The following is a 10,153-nucleotide window of genomic DNA, read 5'->3' as shown; positions in this document are numbered from 1 at the left end:
CTCCACATCGTCTTCTACTGCGGTGGTTTGGGCTTCCTTACGTTTTCTTACAAGTTGCCTGCATTTATCTGCGATCTGCTTTATCTTCTTGGATGTTAAGACAATTGCAATTTCCTTGTTGATATACCTGCAACCGGTAATCTGCGTCTCAAGCTCTTCAAGTTGTATTTGCTCCTCTTTTATTGGTTTGTAATTGTGTCTTCCTGACTTGGCTCTGACTGGCAGTGAGTTCTTCAGGTGTTTGTTATTATGAAGAACAGGATGTTGGTGTCTTTCATGCTGTGAGAGCCCGCTCTGTGATGTGAAATTTAATTCACAAGCACTGCACTGGCGTTCCCCGATTGTTAAGTGCCACTTCTCACCTTTACACTTCGGATACTGGCAGGCGACGGAGTGGAACACTCCTGATTTACTGCATCGTGAACACATGGTCCGAATTGTCTTGATCTTATGCACTGTATTCAGATGTTTATTAAATGAGCCACTGTTGGAAGGATGGTGCCGCAGGCCTTGCAGAACAACCCATCACTAGGGTGATGGATGGTCACTTCTCTTACATCTGTTTGGTCTTGAGATGGTTTGATAATCACTCCTTCGATGAAGGTTACAGCATCCTCAGTACCACCATCTTCTTCAATTTCGGAGTTGTTTGCTGTAATTCCCATTCCCATTTTCAGGGATCAACATTCTTTATTATAGAAGGTGCGAGTTGGTATTAGCGTATCATCCGCTGGATGGGCCTTCCAGTTGGGCTCTTCTCCAATAATTTCTTCATCTTCCACTATCACAGAGGCTGATAGTGGGTCTGGTCCCTGAGTGCACCTCCCAAAATGGCCTGTAGTATCGTCCAGGTTCAAAATTTCCTCTTCTGTTTGCACGGAGGTCGATCTTGTAGCTAACTCCTTAGCACTAGATCCATTGCAATCTTGAGTTTTGTATTTTACACAGTGAGCGATCATGGACTCATCTCCGGGACGCCACCCATCTGGACTCCCTCATTACAAGTGGATTATTCATTACTTTTTTTAAGGGTGATGCCATCTTACCACAAGAATCTGATCTCCGTAGATCAACAGCCTCACACGTTTTTTCTAAGCCGTTTAGTCCCTTGGTAGCAAGCTATCAAGGTTACCAGCGGGGCCAATGGGGATGCACGACTGCTACTGTGGTCGCCAAAAACATGCCAAAACGTCCAAAGAGGTAACTACCAGTGTTGACTCTCCGGTGAGACCCGTCCAAGAGAGTCATAGTTACTCCTGCCAAAAATATAAGAATATAACAAATAGGAGCATGAGTAGGCTATTCAGCCTTTCAAGCCTGCTTTAAAGTTTTAGAAGTTTATTTATTAGTGCCACAAGTAAGGCTTACATATTAACACTATAATGAAGTTACTGTGAAAATCCCCGGCCCTTGCTCGGGTACACCAAGACAGAATTTAGCATGGCCAATGCATCTAATCAGCATGCCTTTCAGACTGTGGGAAGAAACTGGAGTACCCGGGGGAAATCCACTCAGACACGGGGAGAAAGTGCAGACTCTGCTCTGACAGTAACCCACGCCAGGAATCAAACCCAGGTCCCTGGTGTTGTGAGGCAGCAGTGCTAACCACTGTCCCTCCTCCTCAGTAAGATCATGGCTGAGATCATGGCACATTTAGAGTACTTCACCATTCAGTAAGACCATGGCTGGTCTTTTACCTCATCCCCATAACCCTTGATTTCCTTAGTATCCAAAAACATATCGATCTCTGTCATGAGTATACTCAATGACTCAGTAGCCCCATCCCTTTGAGGTAGAGGATTCCAAGGTTTCATAAGCCTTTGAGTGAAGATATTTTCCTTATCTCAGTCCTAGATCCTGAGTCTGTGGCCCTTCATTCAAGATTTTCCAACCAGGGGAAGCATCCTCCCAGTCAGCCTCTTAAGAATTCTATGGCCGTTATTTAGCCACTATGCAAGCTGCAGTGCAAATCCCATAATGGCTGCTAAATCTTGCGGGAGGCTGAAGTTGCAATGGTGAGATTTCAGTTCGGGATCTTCCCTGCCCCCTCCAATGTTGCAATGAGGTTCATATCCAGGAAGGGCATGAGCCTGATTTGCATATATTAGCATTCATTATAATATCATTACTGGGCCTGATGCTGTTCGTTCTGCTTTCAATCTATCTTCCCACCCAATCAATGTGACATTACGCAAGCATTCTGCTGGCCAGGTTCTCCAATAAATCCACTATCCTCCCCATAAAGACCGCGATACGTACATGTCGATACCACTTCATCAGCCAGCAGGAAGGTGGAGTCCTCCGCCTCTCATGCCACTCTCTTGAGGGCTGCCAACATCTTGTCAAGACCCATTCCAGAGGCCCATCATTTGACACAGACTTAATTGAAGCCAGTACCCCAGCAGTCCTTTTGAGTGCTGGTGACCTTGGCTGCCCATGTCTCTTCCTGCTGCAGACACGTAACAGTGAGGTGTCCACCTCAGTTTGGTACCTGAACTAGATCATGAAGTTTGTGCCTCTGGGCTGGGGGAGGGTGAAACTGCAGTGTCAGCTCTAGTGGTCCAATATCTTTGTCATTCTCGTTCCTCTACAGGCTGGAGACATTGCTGGAGTTGGGTTTGAGGTCAAGCCTCACCCTCTTCTTGCTGGTACTTGTAATCAAATGAGGAGAGAGTGAGTGACTTCATGGGCTGCCTCCAACATGACATTGAGCATAACCTTTAGCTTTCTGTGTAAAGACAGTAAACATAGTTCCTTACTGGATGGAGGCCAGATGGCAACCTTGCCGTCTACACATGAACAATTGAAAACCTCCCCTGCCAGCCCAGCAGCCCACTCGGTGTGAGATGCCAGAGGGCACCCATGCCTCTTCTTATCCCCTCCCTCTCTTGCTTTTGCTATGCATTAATTCATTCTCTGCAAGAAAGTAAGGTAGTTTTGGAGGAATTGGGATGCAGGTGGTGTTTGCATGATGCCAGCCTTCACCAACAGCCCACTAGCTAATGTGTGCCATGAAAAATGCACTGCAGCTAGTCCACAAGGTCCTTTAGCAGCACCCTCCAGAGTGGTGAGCTCATTTAGATAGAAGGATAAGGCCGACTGAGGCACTGCAGCAGCAGTGAATGACCCACTAAGCCAATGCCTGGCACACAACAAGCACTCTTTGATCGAAGATCCACAATTGCTTCTCTGGATGCAGACTACATGGACTGCAGTGGGCATTGGGGCATCATCACATCAGGTTGAGATATGCTTTGATGTATGGGCAGCACAGATGATACCTTGCCCCTGAGACCCATGACCCAGTTCCCATATTGTGAGGTGAGTATATGGAGTGGAAAGTTCACTTATCCTGATGGCACAGATGCATTGCAGGGCTATCCTGATGAATGCAGTTGGCACTCATCACCTTGGTGGCTGCCTCCCATTGTGAGTCAGGTGGGCTTCCTCCTCCCATCCCATTACAAAATTGGCTGAAAAATAGGAGTAAGAAGTCTCTCAACACCAGGTGATGAAGGTGATCAGGTTGACTCACCTGATGAAGGAGCAGTGCTTCGAAAGCTAATGGCTTTTGCTGCCAAATAAACCTATTGGACTTTAACCTGGTGTTGTGGGGCTTCTTACTGTGTTTATCCCAGTCCAATGCCGGCATCTCCACATCATGAAAAATAGGAAGCAGAGGTCAATGGGTATTTTTTGAGCTTGGGGGAAGGTTTGCAGTGGTGTTCCCCAGGAATTGGTATTGGGACCCTTGCCTTTCCTGATACATATGAATGATCTAGATTCTGTTGTGGGCGGACAGTTTCAAAGTTTGGTGTCATGGTTGAAGTGAAGCTTGCCAAGTGCATGACACTTGTTTATAGTCATAAAAGAGATCAATCCAATTACCTACCGGTGAGGCACTTAATTTGGAGGAGGAATATTATTCTGGTAAGTTAGCCTGTTAATGAGCATTCAAACAATGCAAATGAATAGAAATGGACTTCTCAACATTGTTTTGTGAGAAACTTGATCCGTCTTTTGCTGCAATTATATAGTGTGTTGGTGAGGCCACACTTGGAGTAGTGTGTGCAGTTTTGGTGTCCTTGAATGAGGAAGCATGTCCTTGCTATTGAGGGACTGCAGCAAAAGTTATCAGGCTGATTCATGAGATGGTAAGTCTTTCATATGAGGAGAGACTAAGTCGGTTAGGATTATATTCGCTGGAGGTTAGATGAGTGAGAGGGGATCTCATAGAAACTTACAAAATTCTAACAGGGTTATTTCAGGGTAGATTCAGAAAGAATTTTCCGATGGTGGGAAAGTCCAGAACTAGGGGCTATAGTTCATAGAGGATAAGAACTGAGGTGAGAAGAAATTTCTTCACCCAGAGATTAGTGAATGTGTGGAATTCACTATCACAAAAAATAGTTGAGGGCAAAATGTCGTCGGATTTCAAGAATAAATGAGATAATAAATTAGCTCTTGGGGCTAAGGGATTAAGGGAAAATGGGGGAAGAGGGGAATCAGGGTATTGAATTTGATGATCAGCCATGATAAAAAGGGATGGCAAAATCCTCGAAGGGCCAAATGGCCTACTCCTGCTTCTAGTTTCTATGTCTTTTACCACCCTTAAAAGTCACGGGGACAAAATTCCAAACTAATTTTGCACTGGCGGGAATTTTTTTCATTCAGGCCAAATTAACTGCCTCACCTGCCATGAAAATACCACTCATTCATTTTTTTTTTATTTGGTTTCTGGGAAAAAAAATACACTTTTCTTTTGGCAAATAAATACCACAGCTGAGTAAATAAATGTAAATGTTCCATTCTAAACCTCTCCACATTAATAATTAAAGTATAGCTGCTTTAATAACATTCATATTTATTGTCAACCAGCAAAATTAGGTTAAACATTTATTGGAAATGTGTGGAATTGGATGAAGCTGGCAAACAATATTCAGTACACGCGCCAATCATAAACCCTTAAAGACTTTGCCTCAGAAAATGATATTGTTTGAGGCAAGAGTCTCACGGGTTTCTTTGGGTAAAATCTAGTGGTAACATTAGGTTTTGTGTTGTTACTGAGATAGTACAATAAAAATCTGATAGAGTTTCTGGGCTTTGCACAGAATGGCATATACTTTGATCACTCTGTGTGCGTGTAACCAATTCCTATGCAAATGATTATACATTTTGAAATTGCAAATTGAGAGGACAAAGAATCTCTTTTTCTGCTGAACTTGCCTTCTATTGTTGTCAGCAACAGAAACTTTGATTTATACAGCCCCTTTACTGTATTAAAACATCCCAAGACATTTCACAGGCAAGTTATAAAACAAAATATTTCACGAGCCACATATGAAGATTTTGACACCATCTTCCAGTCTCTAGATAGTTGGAGATCTCAAAGATACGCATTGGACACATCAGGAATCCCAAAGTGTGCACATCCCCAGTACTTAACACAGCAAGTTTAAATGTCCTTTTGCAGTTTTACCCCAGCCAGATTACTCTACAATGGGCCAGAACCATGCAGATTTGGGTTGTTTGCCCCATACTTCCCTCTGCGTTTACATAACGTTACTTTAATCACCAGTTTAAAACAATGAATTATAGAAAATACTTAATTATCCATATATTCATAGAGTTATCATCAACTTCAAATGGGAAAAAAATCAAAAGAAATATTTACACTTTGGACACAGAGGGAGTGTATGGCTCTCACAGTCAATGTTGTTAACAATCAACACACCCCACACTTCTCTTGCCATTGCTTTACACGTGTATCACTTCAGTCGTACTGGTAGGAAAAAATTACACAGATGGAAATCAGCGGCATGTGGCAACCCTGTGTGTGGTCAACCAAATGTCCCTTGGGCCACACTCAAGCCAGATGGGCCACATGTGGATCCCAGGCCTCAGGTTGTCCCCCCCCCCACAAACTCTTCTGGAGTGTCAAAGCACCCCAGAACCAACAGCACTCTTCGCACCCACATTTCCCATTCCCTTCCTTCCCAGGCAGTGATATTCTCCCCTCCCCTTCAGACAGTGCTCACATAGCTGAGCCTACAGTGCTCAGCCACCCACGTCCTAACAGAAACCCAATGCTCCCCACGCCCGACTACTCGACACCCCCGAACAACACAAAGTGGCTCCATACCTGACTACCCACCCTTGAGCAACCCAAAATGCCCAACCCTGTGACTACCCTCTCCAAGTACCCAATTCCAACCCCCTCCCATCTGAGAACCTAGCCTTCCCAACAACTGACAGGCCACCCCACGGACCCCGAGCTTCTAACTTCTCCCTATCCCCACGACCACCCCCTTCCCCCTACCACCATCTACATTCTCACTGACCACCCGTCCTCCCCCAGCCCCCTGACCACACAACCCACACCACAACCACCTGACTGTCTTTGACTCCCCCCCTTGCTGAATAATTCTGTTCTTATTTCAGATTTCCAGCATCCACAGGGATGGCTTTTGTCCTGATTTCTATCCACTGTCCTGGAGTAGGAGAAACACAACATTAGCCAGGGATTCCTGCTTCTGATCATGCCCCGTTTACCATGGAATGCAGAAAAGTGACGCTGCACCTGATTGTTATCCCTGGATGCTGGAATAAGGAATGAGAAAATTAGGCAGGGTTCCTGTTCACTCTCCAGAGGCCCTGGAATGAAGAATGGTAAAAACAGACAGCATTCCTGTTCCACAGACTCACCCTTCCCTATCTGTGTAATCCCTTCCTGTCTCACATCACTCTGAGATATCTGTGCTCATTTAATTTTGGCCTCTTGCATATTCCTGACTTTAGCTATTGCTGGCTATGCCTCCAGTTTCCCGAGTCTTAATTGTGCAATTCCCTCCCTGAAATCTTTGCCTCCTTCCTCCTTAAAGACGGACTTCAAAATTAATTTTGGAGGATGGTGACTTCTTGCAAGCTGTCCCCGGCGTACCCTCTAATACTATATTTTACTCTTGTTCTCTGCATTTAAAATTGTACTCTAACTCTTTCACTATACTCTGCACCCTCTCCTTTCCTTCTCCCCGATGTACTCTATTATGCACCTCTGTGCTTTGTCTGTACAGCACACAAGAAACAATACTTTTGACTGTATACTAATGCATGTGACAATAATAAATCAAATCAAATCAAATTTGGTCAATTGCCTTAATCTCTCATGTCACTCGGTGTTAAATTTTGTTTTACACTATTCCTGTGTAGCACGTGGGAACATTTTATGCTCTGACAGTTGCTATATAAATTCAAGTTGTTGAACACTATCCAATGAGCCTCAATGGAAACTGTCAATGGCTGTCGGGCAAGGACAGGGTCAGGGTCTTACAAGCTGAATTAGCGTGCACATACATAGTGAACATGTGGATAAGGTAAAGAAGGGGATAGAGCAAAAGAACCAGGTGAGGAGGATATGAAGGAAATACACATAACAGTCCCCGTTCTCCAGCCTCCTTCTCGCACTGCTTAACGCTAGTATTTCTCTCCCTCTTTCACCCTGTCAACTCCAATCCCTACCCCCAAACCCCTAGCATCCTCTCCTTCTCACCATCCGAATCCTTACTTCCTGACCTCCAAATTTTCTGTAATCTTCTCTCTCCTATAAGCTCTAATATCTGTTCTTCCTTTTCTTAATTCATTTGTGGGGCATGGGGGTCACTGGCTGGCCAGCATTTATTGCCCACTTCTAGTTGCCCTCAAAAGGGCAGTTGAGAGTCAACCACACTGCTGCGGCTTTGGAGTCACACGTAGGCCAGATCAAGTAAAGGTGGCAGATTTCCTTCCCCAAAGGACATTTGTGAACGAGATGGGTTTTTCTAACAATCTGCAATGGTTTCATGGTCATCAATAGATTCTTAATTCCAGATACTTTTTATTGATCTCAAATTCCACCATCTGCCATGGCGGGATTTGAACCCAGGTCTCCAGAACATTAGCCGAGTTTCTGATTTGATTTCTTAGTCATGTGTGTACAGTGAAAAATATTGTTTTTTGCATGCTATACAAAGCACTCGTACATAGGGAATGAGAGAGTGCAGAATGTAGTGTTACAGTCATAGCTAGAGTGCAGAGATAGATCAACTTAATGTGAGGTAGGTCCATTCAAAAGTCTGATAGTAGCAAGGGAAGACGCTGTTTTTGAGTCGGTTGGTACGTTATCTCAGATTTTTGTACCTTTTTCCCGACGGAAGAAGGTGGAAGAGAATGTGTCCGGGATGTGTAGAGTCCTTGATTATGCTGGCTGCTTTTCCGAGACAGCAGGAAGTGATTTTTGATTTAATTTATTATTGTCACGTGTATTAATATGCAGTACAAAGTATTGTTCCTTGCATGCTATACAGACAAAGCATACCATTCATAAGAAGAGGTGAGACGGTGCAGGCTGTAGTGTTACTGTCATAACTAGGGTGGATTAGGATTAATAGTCTAGTGATAATACACTCGACCATTGCCTCCAGACCAACTGTGTCTAGTTTTGGAAGTCATTCCCGTCCTTACCCCAATTAGTCTCCCATTATTCTTCAAGTCAGGTAGGAACGTGTTTGGTCCATGTGGGGAAGGACAGGCGGTTGTTAACCAATATTTCACGTGCAGGAATGATCTTGAAGCCAGTGGGTGGGCAACAGGAGGTGTAAGGCAGTGACAACACCAAACAGTGGATGGTGACATCAAGGAATGGGCAGTAGTTTGCCTGCATTAACAGCCAATGACTCATGCAGAAGTAGATAGGAATGACCTCACAAGCGCTGCAAAGAATCCCATGTATAAACTGATAATATCTGAAAATAACAGTGACACATTCTATTGCCTCATTACTGCTGGTTTAATTTCCAAGTTTAAAAATGGGAAAAGCTTTCAGTAACTTCACCCCGAGCTTTCAACTTCATTGAAGTGGTATTGCCATCCACATAAATGGGCTTTGTCAATGGAAAAACTACATGTGCACTGAATGATAAATATTTTCTCATTTTAAGTTTGAAACTAATCACACACACTTACAAATTACCCAACACGGAGCATATAATAGAAAAAAAGTACTGCAGATTCTCAAAATCAGAAACATAAATAGAAAATGTTGGAAATACTCAGCCAGGCAGGCAGCATCCAAGGAGAGAAAAACAGAGTCCGCACTAATTCTGATGAAGGGTCACTGACCTCTGCTTGTTTCTGCACAGGTGCTGACAGATGTGCTGGGCATTTCCAACATTTCCCATTTCTACTGGAGCAAAGAAAACGTCTTTTGCCAGCCCTCCAAAAATAAAAGCAGTCAGACTTCTTGTGAGTCTCTCATTCTCCTTCAGCAAGAAACCCAGAAGGTGTGGCCTGAAATCCGACGTGGCACAACATTAAACTTGAACTTTTGAAAAATTTAAAAGGGGTAAAGACAATATCAATAATTTGCTGAGCAAAAGAAAATCATTTCAAAGCAATCATTTAAAAAAACTGCGTCATGAATAAAAATGGCCATTAAAAAGTGCCAAGCAGCACTTAATAAAATGTTTTTGTGCCTTTCTGCTTATGAAATAGAGGTAGAGTGAGACAGACTAGGCCTCAAGTGCTGGTCACCAGGGAACAGGGAAGGACTGGGGCTGAGCTAAGGAGTTGAGTTTTACTAGCACGGAATTTGCAGTAGCCTGTAGCACACTCCATGCTGGCCTTGATAAATTCATACAAAAGTGTGGATCGGAAGTAGGTTGTCTTTCAGCTTGGGTTTTCCCCCTTTCCTGATCCGGTGTGTGGATAGACTTTTGGGGAGAGAGGAGGAGGGCCATGGGGAGGGTATGTCTGCACCAAGCAATTTCTATGCGAGCTTCTTTTGGGGGCACCAAATAAACTAAATCATCAAATTGAGTGCTGAATTAAAAGGCAGCCACTTGAAGGGATACTTCATCAAAGTAAACAAAAGCTCAGAAGAAATTTTAACATCAAAACAAAATGTGATTGAAGGGGTTGATTAAACACTCCAGTCCGCATCGTGCCCACAAGGCAATGGAAAGTCTCAATCACGCTAACGAACACTCTGTGCTCCCTTTCCAGGGACACTTGGCAACAAAATAGCCACAGAAGAGGGGCAGTTGGGACAAATGACCCGCCTTGACTTTTAACAGTGCTCAGCAGAAGTATATGCCAGTGATGAGGAAGGAGTGTAGAA

Source organism: Carcharhinus amblyrhynchos, chromosome 4 (assembly GCF_965287045.1).
Source record: "Carcharhinus amblyrhynchos chromosome 4, sCarAmb.v2.hapA, whole genome shotgun sequence".
Taxonomy (NCBI): Eukaryota; Metazoa; Chordata; class Chondrichthyes; order Carcharhiniformes; family Carcharhinidae; genus Carcharhinus; species Carcharhinus amblyrhynchos.
The sequence above is the reverse complement of the archived record's forward strand: the minus strand, read 5'-3'. Positions refer to the sequence as shown.